This window comes from Buteo buteo, chromosome 6, assembly GCF_964188355.1.
Source record: "Buteo buteo chromosome 6, bButBut1.hap1.1, whole genome shotgun sequence".
NCBI classification, from domain to species: Eukaryota; Metazoa; Chordata; class Aves; order Accipitriformes; family Accipitridae; genus Buteo; species Buteo buteo.
The window spans coordinates 17,894,867-17,916,582 of NC_134176.1; the positions used below are offsets into that span (position 1 = coordinate 17,894,867).

At 42.5% G+C, this 21,716-nt stretch overlaps 1 protein-coding gene across 2 annotated transcripts in view; it reads left to right on the forward strand.

Moving 5' to 3' along the window:
• The first annotated feature begins 10,422 nt into the window (after positions 1-10,422).
• Positions 10,423-21,716, forward strand: part of BTBD7 (BTB domain containing 7) — a 60,378-nt gene continuing 49,084 nt past the window's right edge. For both annotated transcript variants that reach the window (XM_075029923.1, XM_075029924.1), the window contains exon 1: positions 10,423-10,541. The gene's annotated coding sequence lies outside the window, so the exon portion shown is untranslated. The remainder of the gene's footprint in view (positions 10,542-21,716) is intronic.

Genomic DNA, 21,716 nt, shown 5'->3' on the forward strand with positions numbered 1-21,716 from the left:
AAGATCCCTGAATCGTCAGTCAACATAGAACTACATCTGACACAGCTTAAACCTACTTCTATTTAAAAGGGGCTTCCAAGGCAACCATCTCATTCAGGTAATTGCTGTAACTCCTTCTGTTAGCTTGAATGCTTTGCATGTAATATATGCATACTACACATTCTATATATATGGTGGGCCAGTGCAGCAAATTCTAATCCTCAGTTGTGATGACGTGGGGATATAGTCCCTCATCCCCCGCAGTTATCCCGTGAAAATAATAGGACCCCACTACAGCATATAAAAGTTCATACATGAGTTCCTCAGATCTTACCTTCATATTTAAAAGACTCATCAGAATCTAAGTGTCAATACTTGTGTGATTTTCCATCCACTTTTCCTCCTTTTTCTCTCCTAAGAAGAAACTTTGCTAACACTCTCAACGTCATCTCAGATCTCACAGTAGGGAGTCATAGGTTTTTATTAACTGTTACTTATTAACCAAAACCTGTTAATAACATTCCATTTAGCCCTGAAATGCTTTGTGGCTTGTGTAGAATTGCAGATCTCCCTGGCATGATCAGCACCACTGATGTCAGGAAGCAAAACGTGGGTCAGTCCCAGCTGTGGTACAGCCAACACTGGTCTCCTATGCACCTCTCAGGCAGAGACCTTCTAAGGCAAAAAATCCTCAGTCAATGCTTCATAGCTTCCTCCTTTCCAGGGCTCGGGTCTTCATGCATAGTCTGAGAGTACCTGTTGTGGTTTAACCCCAGCTGGCAACCAAACACCACACAGCCGCTTGTTCACTTCCCCTCTGGTGGGATGGGGGAGAGAATCAGAAGAGCAAAAGTGAGAAAACTTGTGGGCTGAGATAAAGACAGTTTAACAGGTAAAGCAAAAGCCGTGGACACAAGCAAAGCAAAACAAGGAATTAATTCACCCCTTCCAATCGGAAGGCAGGTGTTCAGCCATCTCCAGGAACAGTGACTTGGGAAGACAAATGCCATCACTCTGAACATCCCCCACCCCTTCCCTCTTCTTCCCCCAGCTTTATATGCTGAGCATGACATCATATGGTCTGGAATACCCCTGTGGTCCGTTGGGGTCAGTTGTCCCAGCTGTGTCCTCTCCCAACGTCTTGTGCACCCCCAACCTACTCGCTGGTGGGGTGGGGTGAGGAGCAGAAAAGCCCTTGAACCTGTGTAAGCACTGCTCAGCAGTAACAAAAACATCCCTGTATTATCAACAGTTTTCAGCACAAATCCAAAACATAGCCCCATACTAGCTACTATGAAGAAAATTAACTCTATCCCAGCCAAAACCAGCACAGTACCTCAGGACAGGAGCTTCTAATTAACTACTTTGCTTCTCAAACCCTTTATTAAGGTCAGCATGCAGAGAAGGAAAGCTGGCTAGCTGGAGTAGTCTACAGAAGCATCAGCAGCTGGAGGTGAATAAGCTGCTCTTCCAAGAAGTCAGCTGCTTTTGCAGTCAAAGAGCCAGGGTCCAGGCAGCAAGCAAGGATTTAGCACTGAGGGTGAAGGAAGGCAAGCCACATTCCCCAAAAGACCTAAGACACGCAACTTCCATGGGGGAAACAAAAAGTGGCATTAACCTCTCCTGAACTGGGCAGACCCACACAATACTCTGTCCTGCTGTTCCAGGAAAAGTGCATCCGAACTCCTGGAAAGAGATGAGGAAGCCCTGCCAGGTCACTGATTATTTCCTCATGTTCTTCATCCATATGAGTGCCAAGGATACTGCTAGGAGAGAGTCTGAAGGGATCAGAAGCAACTGCAAGGTGCAAAGAGCAAGTGTGAGGCAGCAGGGGATTCAGCTTATACTCTTTTTTCTTCTTCCAGTTATGAAGTAAGGACAAGAAAGTGAGAGACACATCTTGGAAATGAGCATTTGTCTGCATAAATGGTAGCAGCAGAAGGACCTGGGTTCTCTGAAACAATGTTCTACAAATTACTGGGTAGATGTTCAGCCCACCTTGTCAAGAAGTGGGGATGGTATCTTTGCTTTGTGTTCATAAGGGTCATAAGGAGGTCATGAAGGACAGTGAATCTATTCCCTAAATATCTCAGATATCTGTATATTAATGCAAGAAACACAGAAAATAAACAAGAAATTCTGGGAATCTTAAATACAATAACCCAGCTACAACTGAATTTGCACAGCTGAGTGTGGGATAATCCATGTTACCATAATATTAACATATGGATAATGATAAAGAAGGAAATGCACAAGGTGGTGTCACAGAGACACTAAACAGGACAGATGATGCAGACAAGGCTTTTTGAGAGCAGCTAGCAGAATCAGCAATGCTCCAGATTTGGAAATAATGGAGACTTCAGCATCTGCACATATAGTAGGCAAAAAAAAGATACAGAAGAGGTTGTCCAGCAAACTCTTGGAAGGTGTTGGTGATGTCTTTTTTTAGAATACAGGTAGAAGGGACCTTACTTTCCATTTGATTGCAAGCAGTAGCGAGGAGTGAGTTGAGAATGTAGAGAGGAAAGGCAGCTAAGACTATGAAGTAACAGTGTTCCTCATTTTCATGAAGGGAGTGAAGAAGAACAGTAAGATAAAGATCATGAACTCTGCTTTCTATGAAATTCAATAAACTCATAGATCCTAAGGAAAATATGCCCAAGGGGAAACAGTCTCAGAAAATTGGTACTTCCTTAGAAAAATACAAATGGCACAGCTGCAGGGTAACCCAAAATGAAGAAAGAACGGGAGATGATTGTAACAAGAAGCCAACTTGTCTTAGTCACAGGCAATTCAGCACAAACGAGGAGAAATTTAGACAAATAACAAAGGACAGGATATTCTGCACCCAGGATAACCAAAAGCACAAAACACAAGAAGATAAAAAATTGGCTTACTCAATCATTTCACAGAAGACAATGTCAGAGATGCACTAAATGACAAATTAAACGTGGGTCAGCATTACACTGCTGGAGAAAAAGGTGCTTGTATTGGGTGATACACACAAAAGCATTGTCTGTGAAGTATTTGAAGGAGTCCCCTACAGCACATGCTACTGGTAAAACCTGTGCTGCAATTTGGCTTCCAGTTTGGGACCTGTACTTCAAGAAAGATGTGAGCTAATCACAAAGACAACAAAGACATGTGAGGAGAATGATCAAGAACTACACAACACATCCACAGGGAAACACTGAAGAAATTGGAATTGTTTAGTCCAAAAGGAGAACTGGGGGAGAAGGTGTCTGTCTTCCAGATTTGTCCTATAAAAGTAGTTGCAAAGACTAAGAGAGTAATCTGTTTCCTGTGTCTGCTGTTGACAGGACAAAAAGTAGTGAACTTAAATTGCAGAAAGGGAGATTTAGATTTGACACTAGGAAAATTTTGCTGATTGAGAGCAATCCTTTACCATGCTTAGCTCTGTTTAGGGAGGTTAGGAGATCTCCATCATGTTGACTGCTTCTTTCCAGGCTGCCTCTCCCTCTGACCACTGGCTACTCTGCTTGTTGCTCTCACTTGGCACTCCAAAAACTTCCAGCATCTGAAGGTGTTGTTAGCATTGCTCTTTCACTGACAATGATTGATTGCTTCAATTTTTTTTTCTAACCCTACCTCTTTCAGAAACCAGACTCACTCGGTCTTGTCCAGACACTACTCAGCTTGACAACAGCTTCATCATCCAGATTTCTTTATTAAGGCAGTAGAGCAAGTAGCAGTAATAACTTTGCAAGATTCGTCCACTGTTGATCAAGCAACATCTCAGGAGGATTACCCATTCAGCAACTTGAATACAAAGAACAGGCTTTATATGCACGTCATCAGTTCTTGTATCACGTATTGTCCCACTGATCATCTACTAACATCTTTCTAGCATGAACTTCCTAATCAGTTAGTTAGTTTATCCATACATTAAGCACATAGGCAAATTGCAGTCAGTGTTACAAATTCACCTGACACTATGTAACTTCAAAAGCTTTACCTAGGTTCCAGTGGATAACTATTTTTAACATCAGTAACTGCACTTTATGACATCCAGATCCAGCTGAGTCATAGCAGGGTCTAATCAGATAGATAACTTATAGGATGGACCTGTTCTGGGTATAATGTTCAGGGATGTACATTAAAAAATATATGTTGTCCATATGTTGTCCTTTGCTCAGCATGCTGCAGAACTTGGAACGTGCAGATGGCATGAGGCAAGAAATTCCAGGAAGAGAAAGGACTGTCTCATAGCCAGGTACTCTCCTGGGAATCCAACCTTGCCTGTGCCAAAGAATTACAGTGTAATAATCAGCTATCACTTAAATTTTTTGTAAGTTGTGGTTAGCTGTTTGCTCTTCATCCTCTGACTGCTTGACTTGAAATCTTGGTGCCAAATTTGCAAAAGGGCAGACTCACAGCTGCAACTGAACTGAACAGGAAATACGCACTGAACACAGCAGGTGCTGCAGTACTGGTAAGTATCTGTAAGAGCCTGTGTACCTTAACTGAGCCCCCACAACAAGCAGATTCTCCACCTAAATAATTCTGTGCCTCACATTGTAATCTACAGGGTGGATATAATGACTGTTTTTTATAAGTTCATTAGTGTTTGTGAAGCATTCAGATGCCACAGAAAGGGCATTAGGAAGTTAATAACTCTGCATTTAAAGCAGAGGTTGAAGTGTGCAGCAAAGTAGGCATAGCACCATATTGAATTGGGAGGAGAGATCAATATATTGAGTAACTGTTCATTCAGCGACCATCTTACATTGTGCACATTGCTCACAGAAATGGATCCTATGGAAAAAAAAAGGGATCATTTGATAAAGTACTAAGGGTAGGAAAAGACCAGCAGTGCAGGTATCTGCAGCCAAGGCAAGCAATTGCCATCATCAGCAGTGGTTTGGTTTTAGCATCTTTCTCTTCACTGACAAATTACAAAGAGCATTTACCAAGTAATGCAGCCACATAATCACTTGATTATGTCCTCACCAAAAGCATCAGTGACACAGTACTATCAGTAACAACAAACAAACAGTACACATAACAAAACCCTTTTAAGGACCCAACTAAAGGTTAATCCAAGTGACATTTGATTTACAAGGAGGTAATATTTCTTTTAGGATATGCCTTGGTGATCAGACAGAGATTTTCCCTATGCATGAGCATGAGTTAGCTACATAAAGGTTACACAGGCTAAACAATTAATTTTGTATGCTTAAATTTGAGATCTTAATTGTGTCTCCCAAGTAAGTTTGTCTAAATGTAATGGTCATGGGCTGCCCAGCATTGTCAGCCCATGGACTTCACAGGCAGTTAGTTTCTGGCATAGATCATTTGTCTTCATTTCTTGAGGTGCTTGGTTGCCCCACAAACAGATATCTGCCCCCAGGCCTCCCCACCTTAACATGGGAGTCTAATGTCACTTCTTTTCCTCACACTTCATCAAAGGCCCCTGAAGGACATGTATTTTGTGCCACTTGCCCCGTGCAGGGCCTGTTTAACACCTCCTTCAAGGTCATAGTTTGCACTTTGTTCCTGCTGGATGGAACTATTTCACCTCATCAAACTCACCAGATTTCCCAGAAGTGCAGAGTGGCTGTTTGCCCCTTAGCTTTCCCCCACGCGTGCTGATGGGGAACTTGCTTCATCACAGAACAGGCAGAGATCCCATAGCAGCTAGTTACATGGTAGTCCCCACTGCAGCTGCCCCAGGGCAGCCTCCTTCTCTCCTGCTAGCAGCAAACAAAATCCCCTACCCTCACCTCCCTTCTTCTGCTCTCTTGTCAGAACACAAGGCTTTCCTCATCTCTGCATAATGATCTGGTGACTCAAGGAACGAGCAAAATCAGGGCAGAAAGAGCATGTTGCTGTCATTGCTGTGCTTCCACACCACCTATTTTATTCAAGGAAGCAAGTCTCTTGCTCTGCCATCACTGATTATAGAAATCCAATTATTGTGGCTTGCATATCAACTTCAGTCTATTCTTTGAGGAGCTGTCAGATGGTGTATAATGAACAATGTGTATGAGTATGGCAAATACCCTTCTACAAAATTTTAAAGTAGGTTTAGGTAGCAAGAAAAGCTTAAATAGTAAGAAAGACAACAGACAAAGAATAAAATTAGATAGTAATAGTCCAGATCTGTATATTTGCAGAATCTCATCATTATCACTGACAAAAATGAAGCCTGTTTAGCATAATAAGCATCAGTCTTCAACCTGGTTTTCGGCCCTTGAGGATTCAGTTATTGTGAATTAGTTACCAATAAGCAGATAATACTTTAAAGTATTCTATGCTTTTCTTTAGCCATGATTTACTGCCCTGACTGCCATAAAATTGAACTGAAATACACACACTAAAAAAAAGTCGGGATAAATTGGACTTTAAGGATTTGATCTGTAATGCTAGAAAGTCACACTTCAGATTGTCATGAATAAAAAGGTATTGCTTACAGCAAACCAGAAAGCTGACATTATTCCTGTAGTAAGCACTCAGAAGTACCTTTCTGCAACATGTGGTGTGACCCCCGTTCTCACTGAAAATTACGCACATCCAGTTTTCTCACTGGTTTGCAGGAGGCTTTCTGTACCTTGCATGACCACAGCTTCCAGCTAATTTGTAAATTCTCTAGAGCATGTACTGTCATCTGAGTTTGGCATACCATCCAGCACAGAGGGACCCCAGTTTTGATTAGTGCCTCCACACAACACAGCAATACAAATACATGGTTAATAATAATAAACAGTACACATTTGGAATGAAAAGCAAATAAAACATCCAAAAGTCTAAGAAATCAATCATGGACAAAAAATGAACCCATGGAAGTGAACTGGTTTTTTTTCCAAGTGTATTTTCTCTTCAACAAATTCTGATAAATATCCAGAGGGCGCTTCAAAGCTTGAGCTCCCTAGTGCAAATGAAGGGTAAATGAACTACCATAGACATCTGGGTTGGCTTTATTTTTAGTAAGTGGTGGCACATAATCAATTTTTCCTACTAACACTCTTGAATTTGGAGATAAAATGCAATTTGTATGTACAGTGATTATCATTAGTAAGTATTCCACAGAAGTCCCTGCGAAAACATGAATAAGGCATTACATCACTCTGTATGAGCAGAGGTACTGAGAACTGTTGTATGGCTCAGACAGTATCTCATTCTGCACTTTGTTCTAAACAGGAGACGACATTTTACAATATTTAAGGCGTATGTATGATTTTGCTCATTAGGACATCAAGAGATTTTTTTAAAACAATCAAACAAAACATATCTCAATCCTGCTAAAAATGGAAGATCAATTTATTTCTGAGAGCACGATGTGAAGATTATAATTAGGTGATCAGGGAAGTGATGTGTGTGCACATGCTCTGGGGGTGTTTGTCAGATGGTATGAATCTCCTATCCTCTCATCTCAGAAAACATATTCACCTGCATGTAAATGCAATTAGCTTCCACTTCCCACTCCTCCACAGCAAGGTTTGTAACTCAGTGTTTTATAACCTGTCTCCTGCACCAAGTTCCCATGTGGCAGAAGGAGCTGGCCAGCTTACTTTTGGTGCACTTCCCAGCTGTCTAGCCCATGAGACCACACAGTCCCTGGAGATAATGACATTGCACTGAAGTCAAGGGGTGACCTCTATGCTTTAAAAAGTATAAAGCAAAAGCACGTGGTAACCTTCCTCACTTCCAACCTGCCAGATGTCTCCCCACGTTATTACCCGACACACTGTTTGTCTCCGAGTTATAAGAAAGAAGGTTATTGTAGCTACTAGAAGGATGATTATTGCAGAGCAAGATCTTGGCACTTTGATCTAACCATGCATTTTGACTACACTCTGGTTTATGATATTAGAATATAAAAAAATTAAAGAAGCAAACATTCAGCCTGCAAGACTTCTTTTCCTTCCTTTCTTCTCATTTTCACTACCTGTAAGATTACGAGCTGTGTTTGCTGGAGGGAAGAATGGATTTTTTCACCTATCTACAGAACTTTGGCAACAAATTCGTAACTAGTTCCTGTCATCTGAAAACCAAGTTGGCATACTATTTCCCACCAGTCTAAAAGCTCTGTGTCCTGAATCTTACTTCTTTAACTTAAACTGATTCTTATTTCTATGCTGGTCTCAGCAAGCCACTGCTAAAATTGTAACAATGATATTATAAATCATGAATGACATAGAAAGGCAGGGGTTGTCTCACACTGTTGATAATTAAGCACCTCAGCTGCCATGATTTCTGCTACCAGATATATTTAAATCAACAATTCCATGCACATTAAAACTACTGCAGTTTAGTTTCTTGTAGGTTTGTGTCTGTTGGTTGCTTGACTTTGATGGCTAAGACAAACAAAGCCTTTTCTGTAGTTGCAGCTTCTGTAAGAACCTGAATGAGAAAGGGATCAATGAGTTAAAAATTTTTTAGCACAGAGGTCATAGACCTAAAACCATATATGCACAGGCAGGCAATAGGATCATATATACCTCATTCCTACAGAAAACCAGGGTAAAATAGAACTAAGCTGAATGCTGTGTATGTGGTATTCCATGATTGTGGTTCCTAATAGCAGGGAATGGAAAGTGGGTTAGGGCAGGCACAAGAAAAGAAACAGAAATAGAAGATGGTAAGGCTCTAGCAGGCAATAGCTCAAAGAGGCTGAGCTCTGCCTGCCAGTCAGTTTTATTAGCTCTCCTGACAACAGCAACAGCAGCTTGCAAAGACATATTATTTACAGAGCATAGTCCCCCTTGAACAGATATAAGCATAACCCTGACAGTGTGTCATCTATTAAATTGCAATTATAAAACCTCCCTCATCTCAGTCTGCTACCGTGTGGGATATGGAAGTCAAAGGTTGTGCTTCTCTCGGATACTACAATATTGAAGACCATATAAATAGCTAAGATGGTTAAACCCCCAAGGAGTACAAGATACTGTCCATTAGCCCAACTGTGTTTCTCTTCCATTTCTAGGCTGAAACCAGTAAGAATACAGTCAATAGCATGGGCAAATATATTAGAGGTTGTTTTTTCCTAGCTTATTGGTCAGCTGCTCAGCATTATGGGATATTACACCAAGTGGTAGTTAGGGAGGTCTGCTGCATTTAGGCAAGTTAATTACAGAGATGGTTGGAGGATAGCATGATGCCAAGTGGGAGGAAGGCTTCCCTCCAGAAATGGACTGTCAGCAAAGTCAGGAGGGAATATAATCAGTCATAGCTTGCCTTTACCAACCAAGAATGATCACAGATGTGGCTTTCAGCTTGCTGAATATTTTCTGCCATGTGAATTCATCAGATTTTTGGCCTGTACATGAAACTTTTTTCTCAGACCCTCTCATACATAGACACATGGTGTTTAGTACTTTTAGAGAGCACAAGTAGTTTGGTTTACTTAAGTGGTTTTATTGTTCTAATAACAATTCGACATGTATTTTTGGTCACTTTCTCTGATTTAGAAAACAGTGATCTTACAGACATTGTGGCTGATATGTTCTGATCCTGACTGTTATCTACACGCACCCTTCTTTGAAGAAAACGTAGCAGGAGTGGTACCAGCACAGTGAGAAAAGCTACAAACGTTTTTACTGCTGGCACTTACTTTCACCTAGATGTGTGAAATGCTAATTTCTGATGCTGAGAGAGGTTATCAGAAATGGGGGAGGTGGTTGGAGTTTATTGCCAGGTGAAGAGTAGATATTCGTAGCATGAACAATAAAACTGGAATCTGACTGTTGCGCCTGTAATAAGCTCACAGCAGTTTGGCAAAGCAAGGAGCTAAACATAAGCTTAACGTAAGCAGCTTAGGGAAGTTCCAAGGACAAAGAACGCGTGCTGACAAACCACTTCCATTGCAGACACCTCTGTACCTGCGTGTCACAAGCTCGTGAGATCTGTCACACAAAGCAAAACACGCCCGCCTGGGAAGGGGCCTGCTGTCAGGGGCACACCTGGCGCGCAGCCGCCCCCGAGGCCCGGCCTCAGCTCTCCCTCGCGACACCAGGGCTGCGGGCCGGGGCCCCTCCACGCTCGGGCAGCCCCACGGCACCTGGCCCGCCCGTCCTGCCACCCTCCATCATGCCGGTTGGCGGGCGAGGCCCCCGAAGCCCGGGCCGACTGGAAGCTGCGAAGGCTCTCAGAGTAACGCCTTCTGGTCGCTTTGCCGAGGGCCCCCGGCCACGACGCGGGAGCTCCCCTTCGGCGCGGGTGCCGCCACGCGTCGCCGCCCCCCTCCTCTCCTCCCCCGCCACAGCCGTGACAGAGGACGGCACCGAACGGCGCCGAGGCCGCTCGCAGCCACCACCCACAGAGGAGACCGCCCCGCCCACCCGCCATGCCGGGCGCCCCCTCAGGCGCAGCCCGCCCCCGCCCCGCCCCGCCCCCTCCGGGCGGGACCCCGGCGCCCCGCCCCCCCGCGGACCACGTGGCCCGGGCGCCGCTGCGCCGCTGCGCAGGCGCCGTGCCCGCTCCCCCCCTGCCCGGCGGAGTCTGGGGCTCCGGATCAAAATGGCGGCGGCCGGAGCGGGACCGGGAGGGAGTGGGCGGTGCTGAGGGGGGAGGATGGCGGCGGCGAGCGGCTGCCGGAGGTGAGGCGCCACGGGGAGCCGCGCGGTGAGGGTGGGCTGGGAGGGGGGCCGGGCTCGGTGTCACGGCGGCGAGTGGGACGGGGCGAGACCGCCGACGCCCCCGCGGCGGGGTTCCCCTGAGCTGGGGCCGTGGTGCGCGCCCCGCCGGGCCGGCAGCGTCCCGCGCCGACTGCGGGCAGGCTCCTCCCGCGCCCGCCTCGTCGCTCCTAGCCCGCAGCTCCGCCGCCGGCTGCGCCGCTGCGGCGGTGCTGGGGTGCAGGCCCCCCGCCGCCCCACGAGGCCTCCCGCCGCTCCCGCGGGCGGCCGGGCCCGGCCGGCAGCGGTCCCCGGTCCGCGGCGCCGGCAGCGGCCTCGCCTCTGCCCCTTCTCGCCGTCGGGTCCTGCCTTAACGCCCCCCCCCTCCCCCGCGGAGCGCTCCCTGCCCGGCCGGGGCGGTGTGGTCCTCCGGCCCTGGGCGGCAGCGGCCCCGGCGCCGCTCCCCGTGGAACCCTTGGGCAGGTTGTTGGAGTGGCCTCCCGCAGGAGCCGGTGCGGGGCCGGGCTTCTGCTCCCGCTGCTGCCGTGCTCCCCTTGTGTCCGGCCGGGGCGAGAGCGACCGCACTCGCTCGCTGTGGGCCGGGGGCTGCCGCTTGTGCACCCGGCCGTTCGGCCCGTCCCTTGGCAGTTCCTGCGGCCTTGAGATTGCTGCCGCCCTGGGGTGCGGGGCTTCGTCTTGCTCCGCTCCACGTAGGTGTTACCGTGGTGTTCCTGGAGAAACTTGGAGAGCTTTGGCGATGATGTGCATGCTCGTGCCTCTGGAATGTTCCTGCTGCCGGTTGGGATAGTGCTTTGCTGTTGGTTTGTGCTTCTGCTTGCTCTCCCCTGCCATCCTATTTGAGGCCCTTGCGTGAAGGATGACACTCCTGTCAAGTGCTAACATAAAATATGATAGTAAGATAATAAAATACGTGTTGATGCAATGATACTTTATTTGGGTGGGAATTTAGCTTAGGGAATGCAGCATCACTCAAGGCTTTGCTCCAAACCAGTGTAACGTAATACACCACTCTGAAGTGTTTGGCAGATGCACCACTGGGATGTGGTCACCCCAGGTTTTACCACATATTGCATGCTCTGTTTTCATTTAGAAATGGAAAAAATAAAAACAGAAACTCAGATACAAAATTATAGTGCTCATAACTTTTTTCGAGGCACTGAGAAGCTCGATGAGTTAAAGTTTATCCTCTTTGTCTGAAAGATGTTAGGGAAGAGGATTAGTCTTCTAGGATTCTCCTTTATTGTTTCAGATGTAACCTGCGGACCACTTTCATCTTAGTGCTGTATTAGTATGCTTCTTTACATGGGGAGGTGCAGGGAGGGGAATTTCTTTTTAGATCCAGTGAGTTTAGATCTCTCTCTGTTTGAACCTTTTTCTTAAGAAATCAATGAATATTTCTTTTTCCTTTTTCCCCTCTTCCCTTTGTTGACTAAGAGTCTGCTGCCAACAACAAAATTAATTCTATAGAGATTATTTCTGAAGATGTGAAACAAGTGGTTTTTAGTAATGCACAGACTTTGTGGACTGTGGTGTTTAAAAGGCAAGGTCTGAGTGCTTATTTTGTAGAATATCAGGATGAAGGTAGTGTATTGGAAAGGTATGGCTTGTGATGTTTTCTCCCTTCTTGGAATAATATAATTCTAACTAGTCTTAGTTGATGGACCAAAGCATAACTGAGCCATTTAAGAACTTGCTACTTTGCTGCATCAAATAATGTTGTGTAAATGTAACTATCTGTTCATGCTTATATGTAAACCTCTGATGACTCTCTTGGCGAATAAAGCTTGTATCTGAAGTTACAACATGAAGCTGCTGATTGCTCTCTGTTTTTTATTCAGATTTAAAGTTAGACTCGCATAGTTGGACTACGTACAGGTAATCTTGGAAATAGAGTTCAGTATTTTGTGTAGAATGTACAGCCAGTGTTTGTTTTTGTTCTTTGGAGATGAAAAAGGCTATTGAGTCCTTTGTATTTCGGCTCAGCTGCATTAAGCATTGTTTTACTTGCTTTCAAACTTTAGCCAATATATAAATGGGTTTGACATTCTAATCTAATTTTGTGTGTTTAAACATATAAGGAGCACAGACGTGAGTCATCTTGGATCATTTTCTGTGGCACTGTTGTAATTGCTGGCTTTTTTTAAATCCTTGCCTCTTACTAATGTAAGTGAATTTTCTTCGTATGTCCAGATTCCCTTGCTGAGTCATAGATACAGTAGTGGTGTAATGCTTACAGCTGGCATTGACTGATTTGCAAAGAGTCATACATGAAAGAATAGAATTATTTTTATAAGCTCTCCTGGAAGACTTGCATGGACTTGTCATAGTGATTTTTTTTTTTTTTAAATTCCCCCCCCCCCCCTTCTTAGTTTTCAAGCTTGTCCAAGAAGCTCAAAACTTCGTGTTGTGAAGGTATGTTGCTCATTGTTAAATTATAGTAGAATGTGCTGTCTTTGCAGCCAGCTCTTTGAGTATAATTCAGTGGGGCTGTCAGAGCTTGATGAATAGACTAACAAAATATTGAGTCTTCATTCTGAAAGCGGCCTTTCATGTTGCTGCATACATAATGTCAGGTTTACAGCTGTCGCTGATGACAGTTAATCAAGAGGCTTGTAGGCAATGAATTCTAGGCTTGGACAACGTCGTCTTCTGTCCTGCTTGCAGGCTGCACTGGCATTGTGGTGTCTTGTGGTCCTGCACGTGGCCGTAGGAGGAGGTGTGACACTAGCCCCGTCCCTCCTGCCACCCTGATGCTAGTTTAGTCTTGATATACCAGACCACATGCAAGAAAAGGGGAGTGTATTCTGATGTCTTGGCTGCACAGTGATGTCCAAGATAGTTGTGGCTGGCTGCCTTTCAGAGATAAAAAGTAAGATGAATCAAAACATCCTACAGACATATCACATGGACTGCATTTAGTTCACGTTAATCAAAGAAAAGATGTATAGATAAAATGTGAGATTACTCTTAAGAAGGAATAACTATGCTCTTAATAATACTAATGAGAATCTGACTGCTTTTATGGCAAATCTTGATATAAAACTGTGAGTTTCAGTCTTAACTGTATATTTTCTTTTTTTTTTTTTCTGAATGTTTTTACATAAGTTTTGATTTCTGTTACCAGATCAGTGGCTTGTACTGTTTTTTCACACAAGTCTGGAAAACTGATGCACAAACTTTAATGTGCATGCAGTGGAGGCTGGAAATCCTAGTTCAGATGTGAGTGTTAGGTGAGCTTCCAGTGAGTCATGTAGTCATTGATCTGTTTCATTACCCAGGTTCTTTGAAGAATAAGGCTTGTCAATGTATCTTTAAATCTTTGGACAAAAGCTATTGTGGATTTTTAGAATGCTGTTTCATATGTTGCCTTACCAGTATGCCTGAACTATAACAAGAACGGACTGCAGATGCAAAGTTTGATGCTAGTCTTGCATTTTGTGCCTATCCAGTCTGTCCTGCATGTCTCCCAAGAAAGATGCCAATTGTAATGATGCCTTCTGCATAATGAATGGATGCTAGGAGATCAGAAATCCCTGTGTGTTTTATGTAGAAACAGTGAAAATTGTGTGTTTGGGGGAGTAGAAAAGGGCAACAGGAAAAATGTATAGAAAGGAGTTGAATATCAATGGTGGCATATGCAACACATTTCATACCTTGCTGTCTGAAGTTCTGTAAAGTCTTAGCATTATGCTTTCATCTTATTCTCTGACTGTGATGTTTTAGTTTCCAGTGTTGAAACAAAGAGATCAGATCATGTCACAAGTTCACCTGAAACTAAAGGGGATCTGACGTCTGTCATTCTCTGTCCTTGGGACTATGGCAGATAGCTTTCTTGCTTTATAAGGATGCTAGTGAGGTTCTTGATAGATGTTTAGTGGCAATACTGGCTTAAACACTTGCAGTCCACAGCTGCTTTTTCCTGCTTCCTGCACAGTCTCCTCAGCTGTGTTGGTAGAGCTGTTTATATGGCTTCACTCTGAAGCACTGCAGGAAACTGATCTGTCTGAAAAATAAACCACTAAAACACAAAATACCTTCAGATCAGGTCCCTGATCTGGGTCATCACATTGCTGTGGAAAGTTTGTTTGCTGGCACAGTGTAGAGGCAAGGTCAGGTTGGTAAAGGGGACCTGGGGGTGAGACTGTGTTGCCTAAAGTGTTTTGGATTGAAGTACTTACTTAACTGTATACTTAGTTAAACTTACATCTCATTTGATTGCTCTATTGGGTGTAAGTGTTATGCAAGGTTACACTGAACACTACTGAATGTATACTTTAACAACTGATGGGCTTGCAAGCATGTGTTCAGCCTGTTGGGGCTTTTCTGTCATCAGTGGGTTTAAACCATTTAACCAAATGAAAAACAGGAATTATGTTATACCAGAGTGATAAAGCATGCAAAAAGATTTAACAGCAGGCAAAACTGATTAAGAAGAAAAAACCTTCAGTAAGGTGTGGGGGTGTAACATTTGGGGGTAACATTTTCCTGAATCAGTTTCTAAGTTTCAGTAGTATCTTCTAGAGATCTTGCTTTATTTTTCAAACTTGACATTCTAACACTAGCTGTTATCTGTATAAATGTCTGATGATTTTGTAAATCCTATTTGATCTCTATCATCAAATCTTGTCTGAATTCAGTGGTCATACTGTATGTTTTGTATGACACTCAAACTTCATTGTATGTCCAGTTCTTCCTGTATTAGAAAGACTGGATTTCTTTTCTGTCCATCTTTGCTTTTCTTACCTATCATATCCTGTTTCCAGTCCACTATAGTAAATTGTAAAGGGTAGAATTTAATTTTTTAAAATCTCTTAAAGAATCTCTTTCTAGTACTGCTTTACTGCCATTCCCCATCTTCTTAGAGAGCCTTTTTATTTCTACTCTGTCCTCTTTGATACAGGAGTATTTCAGTATGCTAACTTGCAGCTTTTAAGATGAATCTTCTTCCTGGCGTTCTTCATCACTTCAGATCCTCAGTGTTATCTAGTGAGAAGTGCTTTAGAGATAGATCAAGCTAGTTAATTATATGCAAGATTATTCTCTAATTTGGAAGCTTTGTCCAAGATCAGTTAAAACTCTGTTTCAGGATAATTTCAAGCCATTTTACACTTCTACTGATGATAATGATGGCTAAACTCAAAGGAGTTGGTTGAAACAGCAATGTAGTAAATGACTGTTGCTTCGTCTTTTAGTTGAGCATGTTATTTTGTGACCCAGTACTTGCAGAAGCTCTGTGTCGTCAATAGAGCCGCAAAATGTATCTGTGTGTGGTTTAGATTTTACTTTGGGTCAGAGAAGACTGTTTTTTCTTATAGTCCAGAACTGAGATTTGAATCAAGGTTTGGAATACAGAGAGCAAGAATACCAAGGTCTTGTGAAGGCATCAAACTTAGTAAAACTATAGCTATTTATATGAAAATTGAAGTATTTTTTGGGTGACCAGTAGATCACGTTGCATTCATTAGTAAGAAATTGGAATGCTGCTTTGTTTATCATCATCTGCTACGCCAGATCTCTGTGCTGCAGTGAGGTATGTAAAACTTCTATGATGAGTAGGTTATTGTAATTGCTTTAAAAATAATCAGTATGAGTGATGAAAGTTCCTTTTCATACTTTTTCTCCTGACCCCAATATTGGAAATGCTGCTTGAGAGCTGACTAAAAAGCCTTCTGAAATAATAAATCCAACTAGAATGCAATGAGACAATATTTTCTGGACTGGTGCTGCCTTATTCTTTCAGCTTTTTTGATCTTCTGCTTTAGCTTTGTTCTCATGATGTCTCTTGATGTTTAAGGGGGGGCGGGGGGGGGGAGTGGTTCCTTGACTATCGGAACTGAGGAACTGAGTTTGCTGTGGATTTGGTGATCTTTGACTTCATCTAGGAAGATGCAATTCCTATTTGAAGCCTTTCTGCTGCTGTGATAATTATAGTGCTAATCCATGTAAACGCCATAGTGTTTAATATGAGGTTGTGCTGGAGTACTTTGTATAAGTGGAGGCATTTAGAGGTTTTCTTTCATGTACCTAGATGTCTGTTTCTTAAAATACATAGAAGGTTAACAACCTCTGAAGCTGCCTGTGATATTTAACTGAATGACCAGAAGATTTAATCTTGGAGAAGGGAGGAGTGTAGGCATAGACATAGTGGAATTTTGTATTATCCATTAAAAAAAAAAATTTAAAAAAATCAGACTAATCAAGCATGGGAATACATTAAAAGCTGATATCCTGTATTTTGGTTCACCCTCTAAAGGGCATCTCAGTTTTAGATGTCTTGAGAGGTAAAATGAAATACATATAAAATCTCTAGAATGTGAACAGAGAAGATCACGTTAATAAGTTCATGAATTTATTTAAAGTCCATCTAGTAGTGACTACAGCTTACTGAAATACAATCGAATTACTTATACTCACATTTTAAATTGAAGATCTCTTTGTCAGTCTGTAATGAGGTACTTCTGTGAAGTTTTTGAAATGGGTTGTTGTTGTACTTCAGGCACTAGCATGGTAGAAGAATGCTGATTTGACAAAATGCACACGTGAGACAGGAAGTGTTGTATTATTTGATGTAGTGATGGCCCTGATACTGAACGAAGAAGGATCTAAGCTGTGTCAGTAGTTTTCAGCTCCTGAGAGGCAACAGTTGTTACTGGTGAGCTGGATGTAAGCACAATAGTTCCTGCAAAGGAATGTATAGCACAGCATGAGGAGTTGCTGGTCACTGTCGTTGTGAATCTCCCCACCTTCCCAATGTACTAAGCATCTCCATCTCCTCTGCAGTTTATTTTCATGAGTGATTTGGGGATTTACCTTATCTAAATTTTGGATAAGAATGTGTGTTTACTGCCTCAGATTCTCAAATCCCAACTTGGCTGAATTTTTTTTTTTGTATAGCCGAAGATAATATTTAAGAGAATAATTTTCTGTCCCTGTTTTTTTTTTTTTAATAAAAAGATACATTATCTGGATCAGAAAGTACCTCCTGCTTCTTACTTGGTCATTAAAATCTTTGTAGGGTTTAGTCCTTTAATAAAGACTTCTGGAAATGTGCATTTGGACTTGAAATGCCAAAATATCCTTCTAGCATAGTAAGGTTGCCATACAGTATAAGATTATCTCCTCTCTGATAGTACTTTGTAGTTCTAGACACAAACCTGAAGATTTGGTAACCCCTGGTAAAGTGACTCTTGTATGTATTTCTGCACTGAATCAAAGCTGCTTGTCTTTAACTGCATTTAACCAAGAACTTTGATGCTGTAACCTGGATATTTACTATTTGAAGTTGGGTTTCAGGCTTAAATGACAGTGCTTCTGAAAATGATGTTACTGAGAAGTACAGTCCTAAAGCAAACTTTCAAAAAGATCTGTGCATACTACTCAGGGCTCTGCCATTTTAAGGAAAATAGAATTTGTTTTGTCTTCTCTAAGTTTCTCAAGATGTTTGAGTTTCTCTGCTGAGAACATCTAAAGTAATTTTGTTGCTGCATAGTTCCTCAGCTGATTATTGGTTCAAAATTTGCCACTTTGGATTAACAGACTTGTGCTGATCTAGATGTTTCCCCACCACCATCTTGGGGATCTACTTCCCTTTCTCTGTCTTCCCTTCTCCCCTCATTCTGTTTTTAGCTACCAACTTATTTTTCTGGAGAATTAAATTAAAAAGTCATGTTTTGTGACTGGGTTTTACCTGCATCAAGGCTGTATTAAGCACTAGTGATCTTCAACAGTAGTGAGAGTGCTTATTTAAACATCTTGTGAATCCGAGTTTCATCCCTGTTTTAAATGTGGAAGGAAATGGAACTTGCCTTTTCTTTTTTTCCACATATACAAGATTAACTTGTTTCCTTTAAGTTAAAATGAACCTTTTGTTAATCTGAAAACTGATCCAGCTAAAAACTGTTCTTGTTCGTTGAACATGAATGTGCAAGTAGGGAACGGAGAGTTTAGTGGGAATGATCATCTGGGTAGAGAGAGAAGTGAAATTGGTGGTAATGTTGACTTTTTTCCGTATATTGATGGACTTCTCAAATAATGGAAGAATCAAAGGAGGTTTGATAAATATAGCACACACTGGCAAAGGCTTTCCTTTCTGCATTTTGCCCTTGCTTTGAATGTGAAAGGTTAGTAGTATCAAGGTCAGTTGTGGACAAGAGACAAAGATGAACAAAATTTGGTCTAAAATGAGATTAAGAGCAATGGGTTGTTTTAATGGTGTATCTCCTAATTAGTACAATCCAACAGACTTTTGCATTCCTTCTAAAACTTTTCTTTGATTTCTTTGAAAAAATCTATTTTTTTGGATGTTCTGGGGCAGCTGAAAAGCTTCAAATCTTGTGGAGGGAGAAGGAAGAGTTAAAGCATATCATCAGTCTGCTCAAAGGGCAGATTTGCTTTAGCAAACAGTTAAATAAAAAACCAACCCACGAGCTCTCATAACTGTGCAATCTTAAAAAGCCTGCGTACATGAGCTGTGTGTAGATATTGCTGAATAAATTAAATGTGGAAATGATTGGTGCCTCCATTTTTAGAAACAACATGTTATGTCAATGTGTGTGATGCTCCTTTGACTGTTCTGTAAAACTTGCATGTTCATGTTACAGGACAAAAAATAAATACTTTAGAAACGCAGAGAGAGCTTGTTGCAGGAAATCTGGAAGACATAACTTCCTTTTCTTGCCAAGGGGAGAATGTAAACAAAGCTCCAGCTTAACTGTAGACTAACTACTAGACTGGCTTTCTGACTAAGCTTTTCCTTCCTTAATTGATTGCTTTAATCTTTGAGCAAGTGTATTTTCTGTTTCATTTGAAATAGATTTCTGTATTTTTGGGAGGACATACCTTAAAGTTTGTGATGGTTTAGTTCTCGCTACACTTGCATGGAATCTAAAGGAAGGTATTACTGAAGGTAACTACTGAAGCTAGAGGTACTGGTGTAACTTTTGAGGGTTCTGATAGTTTGTGGAAGTATCTGGAGTTTGCTTGTGAGGGAAAGTATTGCAATACTAGTGTATTTTGCTACTGTACATGCTCTCATGTGCATGTACTAAAATATCAATCTTTAAAATGGCTGAAATCTTTGAAGTGTATGGCATAGAAAGATTTCTTGGCTTCAGATGTTAGGATAGAAATGTTACTTCTTGAAGTCAGTGTGGCTCTTAAAATTTTCTGCTGAAGTTAATGAATTTAAATGGACCATATAGAAGAGCCCCAACCAAAGGAGAAATCTTTTAAATGTGCGAGCTTTTAAATAACTGTTAAAATCTTAGTATATACAGAGGTAACTGATTTATACAAGCAGGTGTAAGATCACCGTGTTGGTTGTGGTTTTGTATGTTAGAAGTATCTAAATAAAGGGAAAACAGCCTGTGGGTTTAACCAGGAATTTCAGACTTGCTCAGGGTGGCAGCAGTCCATAACCAGTTTACAAGCTCTCAAATGAGTCAACTGTTGTTTAAATATCATGCACGATGAATTTTCCAGTTTCATTTTGTATTGCTGCCTGCTTCAGTGAGCAGAGTAGACTTGGGAGTGACTGTGCATGTTAGGAGACAAGGGGAAAAGCTAGAGTGTCAACACTGAAACCTGAGCTTCAGAAACAGCGACTGCAAAGGAGGACTCTGCCTGTCTGCCTGGGGCCGGGCTGGAGTGACTTGTTGAGGCTGAGTATGAGCTCAGAGAGGAAGATGAAAAGGATGACTACCACGGTATAGTTTAGTGGAGTCATGAGGCAGTTTAATAGCAATAGCCTGCTCTCTTCATATTGAGAACTCTGGGTTCTTGTTCCAGTTGCGGCTGACTGTCAGACCAACCTGCAAGAATTCCCTTTTTCCTGTCTGTTACCTGTCACACCTTCCAGCAGTGGAGTGGTGGATCAGCCATCTGAAATGACTTGTTCTGTGATCATATAATCTCTTTATGTAGTGTGAGGGGAAGCAGGAAGACCCCATGACTGGAGCAGCAGAGTGAGGGGAAGGTACAGTTCCCTGCTAGTTTGACTTCATTGGTAGTGTCAGATCACCCTGATGTACCTGTGAAGAGCTGACAGGCAGGGAGTCCTGCATATACCATTAGCTTCTCCCCATTGGTGGAGGAATTTGCTGGATTGAGGGGAATATATTAAAATGCACATAGGCTTGGCTTCTTTTTTTCTTCATATGACTAATACCTAGACACATATATTTTGTCACTGCAAATTTAAAATCTTCCAAGCCTTCAAAAAAGCAACAACCCCCATGGACCTCTTCAGTAGTAATGGCTGCTATCTGAAGGGTTGTTAACCAAGGCCTAGTTGAAGGGAGGAAGAAGCTGCACAAATACAGAGCAAAAGAAGTACAGGCCAAAGAAGAAACAGCAGTTCAGCTAGCTAGATACAGTGAGCACTGCAATGGTGAATCCTAGTGGTAGTTACTGCTGTGTAAATTAGCTGTTTCTGCTAGGGCTCCCCTTGCTTTGCAGACAATTTGAAGGTAATCTTTTTCCTACTGTAAATTTTTAAGACCTGTGTAGGAGAAATAGTGTATTGCAAGAGTGGTCTTATAGCTAGCCACTTATATCAAGATGTTTACATTGAAAGTGGTAGTTGACTGAATGCTGTGCTTAAGGGCAGTGGCTGTTACAGCCACACCAGAGGATCAGCTGAAAACAAACATGGTCCAGTCAGGTCCCCGATAGGACTTATGTGGCTTCCCAAATGTCTGCTAGAATGAAAGGGGACAGCTCTGCTGTAGGAATGAGTGCATGGGACTGGGAATTCTTATTTTTCTGAAGGCTGTGCCAAAAGAATATTAGTCAAACTGCGTGTTGTGTTTGACTGGGGAGCAAGCAGCCTTTTTGTGCTGTTCTTCCCTCCTCTGGTGACATTCCTTGGGTCATTTGGTAAACTGGTGCAGGGAGCTAATTACACTGGAGAGAAAAGTCCTGCTCAAGACAATACCCTGAGCTGGTTGCTGGCGATGGAGGAGCTTTGGGAAGATGGTGGTAGTAGCTGAGGTGAGCACTGCTGCTGAAGAAACGTGCGTGGAACCACAGTGTCGGTGAACCAACTTTGTTTTGCCTACACCAAATAACGCGTTTTGAATCCAGACTGGAACTGTGTTTTGGTTGGATCCAAGACTTGTCGTGGCTTGTGACTATTACTGT